This window comes from Trichoplusia ni, chromosome 16 (assembly GCF_003590095.1).
Source record: "Trichoplusia ni isolate ovarian cell line Hi5 chromosome 16, tn1, whole genome shotgun sequence".
NCBI lineage: Eukaryota > Metazoa > Arthropoda > Insecta > Lepidoptera > Noctuidae > Trichoplusia > Trichoplusia ni.
Genome location: NC_039493.1, coordinates 7,639,639 through 7,654,789, shown reverse-complemented (window position 1 = coordinate 7,654,789; position 15,151 = coordinate 7,639,639). Strand labels below are relative to the sequence as shown.

The following is a 15,151-nucleotide window of genomic DNA, read 5'->3' as shown; positions in this document are numbered from 1 at the left end:
ATAAAAAGCGTGTTTAAGTCTCTTTTTTTATTAATATGAATAAAGAATGCAACATCAGAAGAATTGTTTTTTTTTTTAATAAATAAAAATTGATGTATAAAACGAAAGAGATGAAGTGAATCAATGGTCAATATAAAATTTGACAATCTAATTTCTACTCTGCTACAGTATAGATAAAATACATTTTGTAAATATATGTGTCTGTGAATCATTTAATTTGACAGAAGAGACTGCTAACTAGGTGATAAATGTAGAGCTATTAATACCATTCAAATTACTGTATTATGTAAAAATCAGTAGCTACACAATTAATCTTCCGATGTGTGTAAATAAACCATTAATAATTTCAACAAAACTAGTTCATTTCAATTCAAATTAAGAACATTTCCTGACGTTATACAATCGGTTCACAAATATATGTTACTAGCTGTTGCCCGCGACTTCGTCCGCGTGGTTAGAAGATAAGTAATGATTTATACCTGCCCTGTTTTTTCCACATTTTCCATTGTATGTTCGCTCCTATTATCCGCAGCGTGATGTTATATAGCCTAAAACCTTTCTCGATGAATGGTCTATTAGATACAAAAGTAATTTTTCAATTTGAACCAGTAGTTCCTGAGATTAGCGCGTCCAAATAAACAAACAAACAAACAAACTCTTCAGCTTTATATATTAGTATATAGATATAGATAATGCAACTGCGTATAACGGATGGCTTTCAACACATTTCTATATCAATTTAATTTGAGTACACGTATTTGGGCCCTTTTACTTTCCGTACTTACTATTACCAAATTGATAGAAATTACGTAAATATGAAATGTAATAAAAAAGAAAAGTAACAGCTCATAAAATGAAACTGTTTTCTTAACAGTTTCTGAATGGTTTTGGTATTAAAAATGTATGGAGTTGGTGTTACTGGTACACACAAAATAATACACATAAAAAAATGTATCAAAAATGTTTTTTATTTCTGACCATTGGAACTAGAGTAAACCAAGATGTATACGTTTTTATCTATACTATTAAAACGTAAAAAAAGCGGCGAGACTTAAGCGTGTGATTAACCTATATATTCCTGAAAATTTATTTTCACTATTAAAAAAAAACGACTTCTGCCAAGTCCGACAGGATCCACAAAGGAAAAGTCTTTAAACAGTATTGAAGATTAATTAACTCTGTACACCTTTACATAACAAAATGAAAACTACCATAGCATAAGCCGAAGTTATATTCATTGAAAGTAGAACGAATCCGCTTTACCAACAATTGTGCTGACAAACATACACACAGTTTACACACAGTTAGCTAATAGTAATGATTGGATTGTTGATCATTATCTAATGTATTAATCACTCGCTGATTGATCCATCACTCATTAACAATCGAAAGTTTGATAGTAAATAATAATTAAGTGCCGAGTACCGGCGATTAGTTTGTAAGTGTTGATCAAAGGATACAATACGCAGAATAAGGTTACATAGAATGAACGTAAACCTAGTTCGCTAGTAAATCTAGTTACCACGCCAAATAGAGTGGCGTAGACCAAGCTGGCGATTTGAGTGAGTTTTTGCCTATACGTCTCATAGTGCCGCTTGTGGTTGTGCGGGTTCTGGGGTTCAATCATAAATGGTTGAACCCCATGAACTAGTCGATGTGCCTGCCACTTGCTGGCATATGCTTGTTCAGATCGATCTGGTACTCTCCTCAAAAGCCAAGTCCAAGGATATTATACTCTGCACAAACAATCGAATTTAAAAGTTATCTGGACTTCAAAACAGATAGAGATCCTTTTCTGCTTGTTGAGAATTTGAGTGTGCTCTACATGCGACTTCAATGTTTGTAAAACTCCTCGTGAGATCGGGATTACATTTTTAGTGCAGGAATCATTATTTAAAGATAAAGAAATATAAAGATTTGAATATTTGGTAAGAGACCTCGCACTAGTAGCAGATCCGAGACAACAACAAAGCGTTATCTTTATACTACATTTATAAAAAAAAATCAATGTACCTACTTTAAAAATTCGTAGGTTGTATTCATCACATAATTTAAAACTATATTAATTAATACAACTCACGCACAATTGCCACAGTCTACATTTTCTAACTAACTACGCACATATCTAATAGTCGCGCTCCATTTCTTCACATACCTAACTTATAGGAATCAAGAACACGAACTTTTTTTTCTAATCTGTAACTGAACAAAAGGATTAGGAATAGGAATAGAAGAATAAATCTTGACATGCACAGGAATGGAATTCGAATGGCAAGTCGAAATAACGTCACTTGCCCTTTTCGGCAAGTGACGTTATTTCGACTTGTCAGTTACAATTTTTGAGCAATTCGATCATATTTTTTCTGCAATTTCTTATTTACCTAAATTGCTTTTTTATTATTTACAAACTTACATTTCCTAATTTACTAAGAAAATTGTTATTTTCCCGGTTTTTCTTCCTTAGAGTGTCTCTTTTGAACCGCTCAACTAAAGCCTTAATAAGAGGCTAACATTCTCCTTGACATAAAAACTTTTTGATATCAAAAATGACAATGTGACTTGTCTGCAGCCCCTCTTTGTTTACATAACCCGGCTCAATGGTAGAGTAATGTGTATCTTCCGATGACACGTAACAAGTGTCATATCGTAATGATGATGAGTATAGAGAAGTTGATGCGGAAAAGAAAACGTTCATATGCTAAAATATCGTGTGAATATTAAAGTACCTGTGCAGTATCGAATGAGGTGTCTATAATTTTGAGGCCGTGTCATATTGGGTAATTTGATGTTCGCATTTTAAATTGTGATTTGTTTTAGTGAGAAATTTTGTAGAAGAATCATTTTCAAAGATATTTTTTTGCATTTTTTGTTAAATTCTGTTGGACCGTATTGTTATAAAAAAAAATATAATGAAAAATGAACTGTATTGAAATATATATGATATCATTAATGGGCTATGAAATAAAACAACAATAGCCAAACAATAAATAAACGAAAAAGCAGAATTGACAATTCCAGCGTCACATAAAATAATATGCTAGGTCTGCGTCAATTCTATTGTCAGCACTGTCCAACCAATGATAATTTATGCGGGATAAGTTAAAATAACAAATTTGAATCGATCAACGGTACTGTTCCTATTTCAAACGAAATATAGTTTGTATCTAATCTCTATAAATATTAAAACCATAGAAATCTAAATAATGTTACCTTATTATTTAGATTTCTATGATTAAAACGTAGTGCTTATCCGAACTAAACAATGACTCATAAACTCCATAATATATTAAAAAAATAAAAGAATACAGTAAAATAAATAAGTGTTGAATACTAAAAAGAGTTATGACCAAGAAGTTTCAATTTTGGCGTAAAACCTTCTTAGATTACATTATTTATATTTTATTAGCATAATCTATTCTGTTTAAGGTCCTTAGATCAGCCGGATTCTATCCGAGGTCGTTTTTATTTAAAAATATTCTTCACACGTTCTGAAACTACATTTGAACTAGTATGAGTCATCTGAAAATATTTATTTGCGTATTTAAAATAAGGTTTTGTTTGACATAGACGTGTAAATAAGCTATTGATTTTTTAGCTAAGCTGCGGTTTCAAAACTTGATAGGTTAATTAAAAAATAATGAATTTAGCCGTTATTTACTGAAATCTCTTTAAAACTATTAGGTTTACAACCTCTACTAACTTAAATTGTTTTTTACCAATATTTTGATGTTGCCATGTGGGTACAGTAAAGAATAAAAAAAAACATAATAAAGATCACATTTACAAACTACCATAACTATGCAGCGTGCTAATCAATTCAATTGGTCAATATTAATTGAACTATTGAATATTTTCTGCTCTTTTCATTTGATTTTTCATTGAATAATCACTTATATACGAAGATAGTTATAAAAGAAATCTCACCATCAACAGTCCACCTAAGAAGTTATCAGATAAAAAATAAAATTTACTATCCATATTTAAAAACATTAATAAATATAATATATCATACTCGTAAATACCTACCTGCAAATACATTTACAAACAAGTAATTATAATTTCAAACTGAAATTCTTAGAAACTTTCTCATAACAAACATTATAATAATTTTCGGTGGAATTTGGGACTTAGCATAATTTAACAGTAATGAATAAATCATAATTATGCATAGTTTTCATAATTTTATGCATAGTGTTCGCATGTTAAATATTATATCAGATGGTTAAGATAACGGAAGAATACTTATTAACTCTAACTACCTACATTTTCTATCGTACGTGTAGGTAATGTTTATTCATTCTGTTTTTTACCTTCCTTTTTAAGCTTAATATTCCCCTATTTTTTTTAAGGGAGAAACACTTTTTTTCTTCTTACAATCTTATGAAATGTCTTGTTTTAGATGGAGCCCATGCCCTCCATAGCCCAAAGGGAAATTTTGATAGGAAGAAAAAATGATCCCTCAGTAAGACTAATGCTTATGTCGATTTGTCAACAACAGCTTCATAATAACACCATATAAAAAAAGGTTGTATTGTTCAAAATTTCACCAATCCAATTTTGAATCCATTTCCAAAAAAAATTGACTACAATACATACTTGATACAATATTAGTATAATAGTACAATTATTTACAGGTGTAATTTTAAGCAGTAATTTTACAAAAATACTGAATACCAATGGATACCTATTTAAATTCAACATGTCAGAAGAAAATACTCACAATAATATCCAGTATCCCAAACGTTCAAATATTTCCAATAAACACAAGTCACTTCACTTTCGTTCACAAATCACACGAAAAATTCGGAAAACCGTCGGAAAATCACTCGAACTCGCGAAAAGTAAAATTTACTATAAAACTACAAGTGAAATTGATCTTTATTACTATAACCTACGGTTGATATTTGCTTTCAATGCTATGGTATAGTGATGTTCGCGAATGATGCGTGTTCACGGCGTGGTGTGTGCCGCTTATTTGCGCGCGCGCACCTGTATTCACCCACAGGGCCGTAAGTGGGTGACATAGAATCTGACAAAGCTGGTTTAGAATATTTTTCGTAAGTTTTAGAAAATAAACGATTAATTCAATTTTTAATGGCTTTTTGCAGCTGTGATTTTGCTGTCTTTTTTAAAAAATCAATACGGTTTTCAATATGCAGTTGTGTTTTAAATTTTAAGGGGGACGGCGAATTAACAAACTATGGTAGGGCTAAATAAGAATTTATTTTTAAATAGGTTTTCACTTCAATATACCTGTAAAAATATTAATTCAAATTATTTTTACATTACTCTTTCAAATCCATTATACTTATTTTTAATTTTTCTATTCCACTAAGTTTAGCCCAATTCTAAATAATATTCTACTGAGCCACACTCGATGAATCTATGGGATCAAATAACAAAATCGGTTCATGCAGTCCGAAGTTCTGAGGACTACCGCAAAAATAAAAAAAACAAATCCGGCGATTTGTGAACGTCCTCCTTTTTAAATAATAGCTTGAAAATAGCTAAACACAATATGTCTCCAAAATACCAATCTTATGCAGTAAAATTATCAACAATTCTTTTTTTCACAACGCACATACATATTTTGCAAGACAACATCAAAGATGGATATATAACGCAATTGTCTGGTTTTGATGCAACCGGCCCATCTGCGCCCGCGCCGTTGCCTGCTCACCAAACAAACATAATTATGCTGAACTTAACTTTCTCCCACTTAACACAAATTATTCAAAAATCTCGTGTCTTAAGATCTTTGATAGAGATAGTGATATTTACCCACAAAACACGATCTTGAAATAGTATTTGCTAAATAAAAGTTGAGAGTTAAAGATACCTTTATTAAAACATACAATACAATTTATAAGTACATACAATTGACGCACTAATTGAAGATATATTTTTTATTTACTAACCGTTGCGCCCGGCTTTGCCAGTCCGGATATCACAACAACATGTATTTTGACGAAATTGTATAAAAGTACGTGTTGATACAAAGTTTCAGCTACCTTCACGTCAAATTCCATCAAAATGGGATCATCTGTACGGGCGTGAAGATGTAATAGAGAAAAAGATAAACATACATTACACACTTTTGCCAAATCCTATTTCGAATAAACGCGTTCGATTTAAATTTGATTATACCAATCCTAGTCCACTTTTAAATTGTAACATCAATAGAATTTAATAATATGTTTTTACTACTTCTACAAAACAGTAGTCATTGCCTCCACACTATCAATGTCACTCTAATTAACTGTCAAATATTAATTAATGATGAAATATCTTAATCCTGTATTACTTGAATGACTAGTTGTAACACATTATGTGTTGTAGTGACCTCCGGACCAACCTCCCGCCTACTACGTGATTTTAATGAGCTTTTACAAAGTCAATGCTACAAGATGCAAGTAGGTACTGAGATGGTATGGTAGGTATTCATTGGATGCGTGGCATGTATTTTGTTAGTAATATCGCGAACAATTTGTCGATTCAATAAAATTGCAGCTTCAAATCGGATAATTGAAACAATGAGAAAAAACTATTTATTGATGTAAATATAAAATATATGTTTTTCTTAATTATTGTAAGGACAAAATATAGATACATCAATTTTTTGGATATAGGTATAGGTCAATCTTTATCAATATATTTTTGTTGTGCGCGTGTAATTTACTGCACTCTACGACTGGATAGATATTACATGGTTTCTTTTTGCATGCATTTGGATAGCCCTGGATAGTTTAGATTCATCACATAGTTCTTTTATATATTTCTTCCAGTATTCCATTTTTCACTTCTTGAATAGGGAATGTTCTCGTATGATCAATATGCCATCGCAATATTATGGCCATTCTAAACATTCAAAAAATAGATTCCACGATCGAAATCCATATTACATCCAATAATCAATCATTTATTGGTACTTTTTTTGGATGGGAAGTCATCAAATGACTCCTTCCAGTTTGGGTTGAGCGAACAGAGTGTCAGACTCCTACTCACTAAAACCCACCCATGTCCCTTCCCTTGTCATTCGTGTACCGCGGCGACGGCAACTTTTTCAGACAATCCGGCTGCCCCTACATGTATCAGCCCTAATGGCTCTACAGAGCAAAGAAGTAAGTACTACCGCTCATTTTCCGTCACTGAAAGTTACCACTTCAAACCTTCTTGCCACTTAGAAGGGCGGTGTCATCATGTCAGTAATTAGACGGCTGTAACCAAACTCAAATAACCCGTGAAAAGAAATCGCATGGAGTCGTAGTGAGCACTTTCCTCGTCCAGTGACCGTGGCTGCTATTAGCGACTGACTTTCGATATAATTGCTTCACACTCTGTAATTAGATACGAACACTCGACGGATTAGCGTGTGGTTCAGAGATCCTTTAGAAAAACACGCGGGGGATTTATTTTAACTTTCATATATAGACCTTAATTCACCAGTTACCCTTGTTTCTTTAATTATTATATTTTTTTATTTCGGTACATAGAAACAACATACTACAATTATTTATAAATTTAAGGTATAGGATCCAAATGTTGCAGAGATGTTTTGCGAGTTTTTATCTATTGCAAATGAATTATGTAGACCTGCAAAAACTGCAATTTTTGCATACTGCAAACTTGCAAACGGCTATTCAATATGATAGTTTAACTCGTTGTTATGACAACTGTCACCCAATCATGAGTAGTGTTTATTTTCGTTTCGGAATGTAGTATAAATATTAGATCATCTATCGTAAATCTGGTAGGTACACGAAATACTAGAAATAGGATTTGAAGTCGTAAGTAATTTTAAAACTGATCTGTCAAAGATAAGTGAGAAATCAGTTCAATATATTTATTGACCAACAAATAGATACATACAACCGATATCAAATAAAAAATCACTGAATAAAACATTATGAAAATTTTATGGGACCTAATGACAGTCATTTCACGTTAAATGAACTAAGAATGAACAACATCGGTTCATGCAGTCCGAAGTGCTGGAAAATCGTCCTTTCTTTGATTTCATATATAAGTTCTATTAAGACATCTCTTACACATACCACAAAAACTAAACAATTTTACTAAATAAGGTTCCAACCCAATTAATTTCTATATCAACCCCCACTTTTATTCTAACATACATCAACAATTGGGATGATGACAATTTTTTTTGCAGTGTCCGTCTTGTAGTTTTTTGTATAATAATGTATACGTATTTTTTTATTTGTCCCACAAACATAAATTGACCAAATTACAGTGGATGAAACTTACGCGTGACGTCACGATTGAGTATAAATTTTACCATATGGTTACGTCACAAGCCCCCTCTCCTAAACCTTAGAGCAGTTAATCTTTGTCAATTCTAGTTTTTCTGAAAAAGGAAAAAAATACGTGTCTCATACTTTTCAATTATCTAACTGACAGACTAATGAGATTTTTTTCTTTTTATACCCAGGCATCATCCCTAATGGCAGCCAACCGAAATCCCTTGCATATTGAATATTTTTATATGTACCTACTAGAGAATTAGAAACATCACGTTAATGTCTGTTTATAAAAATCCAAAATCGAAATTTTCTTTTAGCAATCCTAGAAAGACAATACTTAAGAAACCTTTAACTACAAAGTACTCAAAGTAGCGACTCTAGTAACGCGGTTTCAATTTATCATTCCCAAGAAGAACTGTCAAGGGAGGGGATACTAGGGAGTTTCCCTAGTATATTCTTTTAAGTTAAAATTGATTCAATACTACACACGTTCATAGATAATACATGCTTTAACAACGCTGTACATCGTTGCTAGTGTAAACCAAATTCATTTTCATTACATAACGCATATTCTAGTTCATTGGCCGATCCGAATCTTATTTTGCCACAAATTCTAGGCCGATGTGTGTCCTACTAGAGCTCGCTGTTCCGAGCCGTTAATTAAAATTGCGTCCAGTTTTTAACACAAGTCAAGCAAAAACTTACCTGTTACGTTCTCTAATGTTTGAAAGGCGCGTTGGGCCGAAAATGTTATTTTTAAACGGCGAATGTTGGTGACCAGTCCTCGAGCGAAGCGAGTATGTTGAAATGTGTGAGCCAAGAATAATCGTTGAACAATTTTATCGAATATGTCAAACAATTATATCTAGTGAAGGTAACAGGTTTATTCTTTACAATGTGTCTTAAAATCAAAATTTGTACAATATGTACAATGGCGAACTATTATCTCCAATAGGCCGTTATCCAAACATTTTTAAAGGTTACAGTAATGACTCTAGGTGCACCTAGGTTTCCATCGGTGGCATATGTGCTATATTTATAAGGCGTTTATTGTATACTATTAATATTTCAGACATTCATATTTTTTATTTCAATCATTAAAAATCTATTTCATAAATAAATTATAATTGTAACTGTAACATTCATAACATGGCGCCACAGTGTAAAAAAGGCCCGTAAAGTAATTTCAACCAGTATTCGATTACTATAGACCCGTTACAGGTAATAACTTGATTCTCAGACAGACAAACAAACAAAAAAGGCTATTAAATAACACATCAACAGTCTTCCTCTTAATATAAATTATATTTTCGAAATCAAATCAAATAAACTGCGATATCTTACCTAAATGCAAAATGGCGATTTTTTACCTTAAGAAACCACATTCGTGAGTTTTTTCTTATTGTATACCAATATTTTGGGTGATAAATGTCAAACCCCACCACCACTGAATTTAGACTGGATAAATTCAAGAAAGCTAAAACAAAAAACGATACTGAAAATGAATGAAATTCGCAACTGTAGCTTGCACATACTTTAACACCAGTCATAGCGGATAGCACTATTCTAATATAGATACAAGAGAACGGATAGAAACTATTTATATTTTCTAAAGCATTTTGAGTGGAAGAACCTAAGGGAGGCCTTTGCCCTGCAGTGGGAAAGTAATGGCTGAAAAAAAAAAAAAAAAAAAAAAAGCATTTTGCCAACACAATAATTGGAGATTCATGTGTGTGTTCCACCTCATACTGAATTACTAATCATTGTGTTGGAAAAAGCTTACAATTTCCATTCATTCATTAGTCCTTGCAAATAGCAGAATCGGGGCCGGGGCCCTTGCCAAAAATCTTAATAAAAATCCATTCGTATAAATACACCGTCAGTTAAGGTGTGCTCAATAGTATGCATATAATTTAACATCCTACTCAATCAATTACATATTTTATTCTTATGCAAATAGGGAAACAGTGACTCACGCTTCGCTTCAAGAAAAGCCAATACAAAAACCATAAAATTATGGAAATTCCATTAGAATTTCAAGAGTTGATTCAACTTTGGTAAACATTAAATCATTGTTTGACAATAATAGTGGTCAATACTGATATTTATCATATAAGTGATTGATAAAAATTACCATAACATGACTATAATATACAAATATCGATTCTTAGTTAAAGACATAAGGTTCATAATTGCTTGTGCGTTGTTTTCCAGTCTTAATGGATTCAAATGTCTACTGCTTCAGTCCTTCAATGGTAGTCCATATAACGTGTAACGGGACCAAGTCCTTATACGCATGCGCAGTGGCGGTACCGACCTACTGACTGTATTTATTACCGACCGGTATTATGTAGAGTTATAAATCATTTAATTTACGACTCACAGCCAAAATTAGAGGAAGAAAACGGTTAATTTTAGTTTCGGCTTTTCTGTTGCCCTGATAGAGCAGTATAATAGAAAGGTTCTTCGAAATTGAAGTTACATTTAGAAGTTATTACGTTAAAGTAATTCTGTAATTTAATTGATGCAATTTGGACAAGGAAATCCAAATTAAGAAACCTCTTTCAAGCATTTTCAAAAATGTCCTCATAAACCTCCAAAACCTCATGGGTTTTTAACGAAAGTATGAAAAAACCCAAATTGGCACGCTTGCTATAACCTGACCACATAATATTTGATTAAGGGACTCACACCTAATGGTTACATTGCAAGTAACTTGATACAAACTTGGGTTCATTTGCGTACTGCCCACAACAAATTTCATTACTTCACCGACTTTCTCTTAAGTTAACAGTCAATTTTCTAGAACACTAAACCTTTGTGGTTAATTATGAACATTCACTTCTAATACGCAAAATAATTGGCAAGCGAGAGAACTTAAAAATGAGCTTGCTTATAAATATCGTAGTTAATTTATGGTACGTAAACGATTGTTAATTTAAAGATATATGATGAAATGTAATAACTAGCTGTTGCCCGCGACTTCGTCCCCGTGGGTAGAAGATATAAGTTATGATTTATACCTGCCCTGTTTTTCTCACATTTTCCATTGTATCTTTACTCCTATTAGTCGCAGCGTGATGGTTTATAGCCTAAAGCCTTCCTCGATGAATGGTCTATTCAACACAAAAATAATATTTCAATTTGGACCAGCAGTTCCTGAGATAAGCGCGTTCAAACAAACAAACTCTTCAGCTTTATATATTAGTATAGAGTATAGATAAGGGCTTTACTCCCACTGACCTTAAACATTTAGCTGGCACAGGAAAGATTCTGTGGATCTTGACCCTTGGTCTTTCCAGAAGGTTGAGTACTTAATATCCAACCCCCACTTATCCCGAGGATGGACGCGTGGGATTGCAAGTTCTAGCTTCCCTAACCCCATGGCAAGATTCCGCTTCCAACACCTGTAAACTAGACCAAAATCAAAAACAAAAGTTTTTTTTAATCCCGTTTTCTTGGCACTTTTAAAACCTTCCAGTTTTAACACTAGGTGAACGATTCCAAAATGCCATAGCTATGAAGACGAAACTTCAAGACACTCGGTATCAAAAACAAGAACTGAGTCGGGGAATGAACAAAGGTTATCACTCAAATATTTTATTGAATGCAGTAAAAAAAACGAAACAAGTCCAATCCAAAAAAAATATTTAACAAATGTGTGTTCCAAATTCTCATATCTCACCAAACGCACGATCATTCCAGATCAGCGATCAACCGATCATGACACTCGTATTAACGAGATGGAATCTGTTTGCGATACAGATGTAAGCACAACTGGTCACTTTCACTGACCACCCATTATCTTGCGGTACGGTCACGCAAACTAAGAAAACCATACACGGTAAAATAAACCGTAATGCCGTGATAGAAAGTTTGGATTCATTTATAAACTATGTTTTACAAATAAAATGTTGTAGATCTTTGCAATTAACGGATTTTACTTCTTAGGAGTTGCCGTAGCATAAGTATGTTTGATAGTCTATTTTTTTTTACTTTTTCTTGTTTTAGATTTCACTTTTTCGTGTATGGTTTCGGGTATGCGCCGAGTAACTAATATTTCATTAAGTTTATCGTTTTCAAATCACACTGTCTTATACCTAGTTTTAATTTTACAGAGTTAAATATTTACAGTACAATCATTTGCTATATACAAAAAAAAAACATAAACAATAGTATATTTAATTCATAACCAAAATGTCTTATATTAATTTAAAATAAAGTTAATCTTCATCATCTAAAATTAGGAGTATCTAGGAAAATTAGTATTTGTCTGGTAAAATACTTTTTTTTGCATAATCACCAATTAGGGGAAACGGTATAGTTATTGGCCAGATAAGAGTCTTCAAAATTTAGAATCTATAGTAAAATTAAAATTCCCAGTTAAAAATAAATGAAAGTTATGTCATATGGTTGTGTATTCATGTTTTTATAAAATATGTCATTATACAAACTCTGTTATTAAATATTTTGAGAATAAAATCAACATAAAAACATAAAACTTAAAATTATAGTTATTGGCCATAACATTGCAGTTATTGGCCATGAGATCTTATAGTAATTAGCCACATCGTAAATTAAATATAAATTAAAACTTTAGACATGTTTTAATTACATAAACAATGGCTTTAGCAATTAAAACATGTCTTCTTCATTATCTTCATACTCAAAAGGTTCAGAGTCATTATCATTTAACAAAAAACATTTATGGCATACAAAATCAGTAAGCTCATCATCATCTGGCAAATGCTCTTCGTGTTTATTAGGAATGCACTGACGATGATAGTAGTTTTTACAAGAATCACATAATAGGGACTTATTTTTAACAGCTAGACGCTTGCACATATCACAATTAACTACTTCTATATTTGATATTATCTTTGGTTTACTGTTGTCTTTTTTAGTTTCAGTTTTAAAATTGTTTTCCTTTTCAGAGTTTTCATTTTCGTTCTCAATATTGACATTTTCATCATTTTTGCTAGCTTTTTTTGATTTCTTTCCTATACCTTTAGCTTTATTTGTCTTCACAGCATCTTTTTCCCGTGCAACTGCCTTCTCCTCTCGTTTTCTTTTTCTCTCCAGTTTTTGATTCTCTTTTTCTTGTTTGTTTAATTCTTTTCTTTTAATGACAGATCTAAATTTCTCAGAAGTAATGACAAAGGGGTATTTTTCCGTCTTTCGAATAAACTTTAACTTATTTTCTGGGGCATTATGCAGGTAATCATTTATTGACTTATTAAGATGAGCAGTTTCTGGAAAAGTGGTTACTGGAAAAGTTGCAGAAGTCGACGGCTGGCACAAATCTGAACAATTTTTTGTAGGAAACCTTGTTATTTTTAGTGTGGTTTTATTAGCATAGTGTTTTTCAGTATCGGTTGATTCCTTCTGTGGGCAATCATTTTGAAAGAAGGACCAAAGTTTAAATAATGTAGGAGACGTTTCATTCGTGTCAACACCTTGAGATTTTAGTTTTTTTAGCTTGTCTACCATTTCCGCTCCTATGATGTTTTCAAATTCTTTCAGGGACATAAGTATGTCGTCATAGCTGTGATCTTCTATATTGTTTGATGTACTTAAACATTTGGAGTAATCTATAGCATTCTCATCAAAGGGACACAAACCACATGCTCGGAAACCGTTTATAATAGTTTCAGGTTTCAGCTCATCAATAATAGTTTTTAGAATGGTAGCGATGTTTAATTTTGTTACCACCTCTCCAATGTTTTCTGATTGAAATTTTCGAACAGCGTTTCGGTATCTTTTTTTAATGGGCCCAAAAACTGAAACATCTGCTGGCTGAGTGATGCGGGTTGTGTTGGGGTACAGAGCAACTAGTTCAATTCCTAACTCTTTACAAGTCAAACTAAGCTGCAAAGTGATATGGCTCTTGTGGCCATCTATAAATAAAATTACTGGTCTTTTGATGTTACTATCAGTAAGATATGGATCAAATATTTCAGTGATAAACTGGTTGAAAACATTTGCCGTCATCCACCCCGAATCACTACGTCCGATACCCCACTTAAGTGGTACTGATGTCGCAATTTTTTCAGGCAGTCGTTTGTAAGGAAATACAATTAAAGGAGGACAGGTTTTTCCGTCAGCGGAAAAGGTAAATAGTACCGTAACATTTTCTTTAGAGTTTCCTAGCTCTACAGAATAAACATTTTTGTCTCCTTTAGCGGCAAGTACGCGGCCTGTAGAAGGACAGAGCTGAAATCCTGTCTCGTCAGCATTAAACACACGCTTTGGATCCTGAATTGCCTCTAACAGATTTTCACATATCAAATAGTTTCTTATTTCAAGAAACCATTTCTTTATATCCGCTTCAGACACACAGGCACTGGCTTTAGTTACTCCCTCGCTGGTTCTTTTAACTACGGTAGGGTGACGTTTTAAAAAAGCTTTTAGCCATCCCGCACCAGGCCGATTATTGACAAAAGGGGTATCGCGTGGATTATCAATTAAAAATTTTTGAACTGTGTCGAGAACATCATCTGACCTTCTAGGAAAGCCTTTACGGGCCATTTTAATCAACCATTCTGCGATAGTATTTTCTTCTTCATATGTTAAATACGGTGTTGGTCCAAATTGAGATTTTGAAGAAGGATTTTTTAGTTTAAACTATAAGGTACCTCTAGGTATATTATATTTTTTAGCTACTGCTCTCAAAGACATAGTTTTTGTGTTCACTTTTTCTAAAGCTTCATCAAGAGCCTCTTTCGTATATTGGGGTATCTTCGGCATCGTTTTTTCCTCAAGAACCTGACGTAAAAATGAAAATAATTTATAGATAATTAATTCAAAATAACAAAAAAAACATTATAGTTATTGGCCTACATTTTTATGAGATATATTTTCGAATCACATAGTTATTGGCCTAGGCTATT

At 32.7% G+C, this 15,151-nt stretch overlaps 1 protein-coding gene across 2 annotated transcripts in view; it reads right to left on the bottom strand.

The window, feature by feature from the left end:
* LOC113502131 overlaps positions 1 to 4,986 on the bottom strand; it is a 194,204-nt gene extending 189,218 nt beyond the window's left edge. For both annotated transcript variants that reach the window (XM_026883510.1, XM_026883511.1), the window contains exon 1: positions 4,721 to 4,986. The gene's annotated coding sequence lies outside the window, so the exon portion shown is untranslated. The remainder of the gene's footprint in view (positions 1 to 4,720) is intronic.
* Positions 4,987 to 15,151: the final 10,165 nt, after the last annotated feature.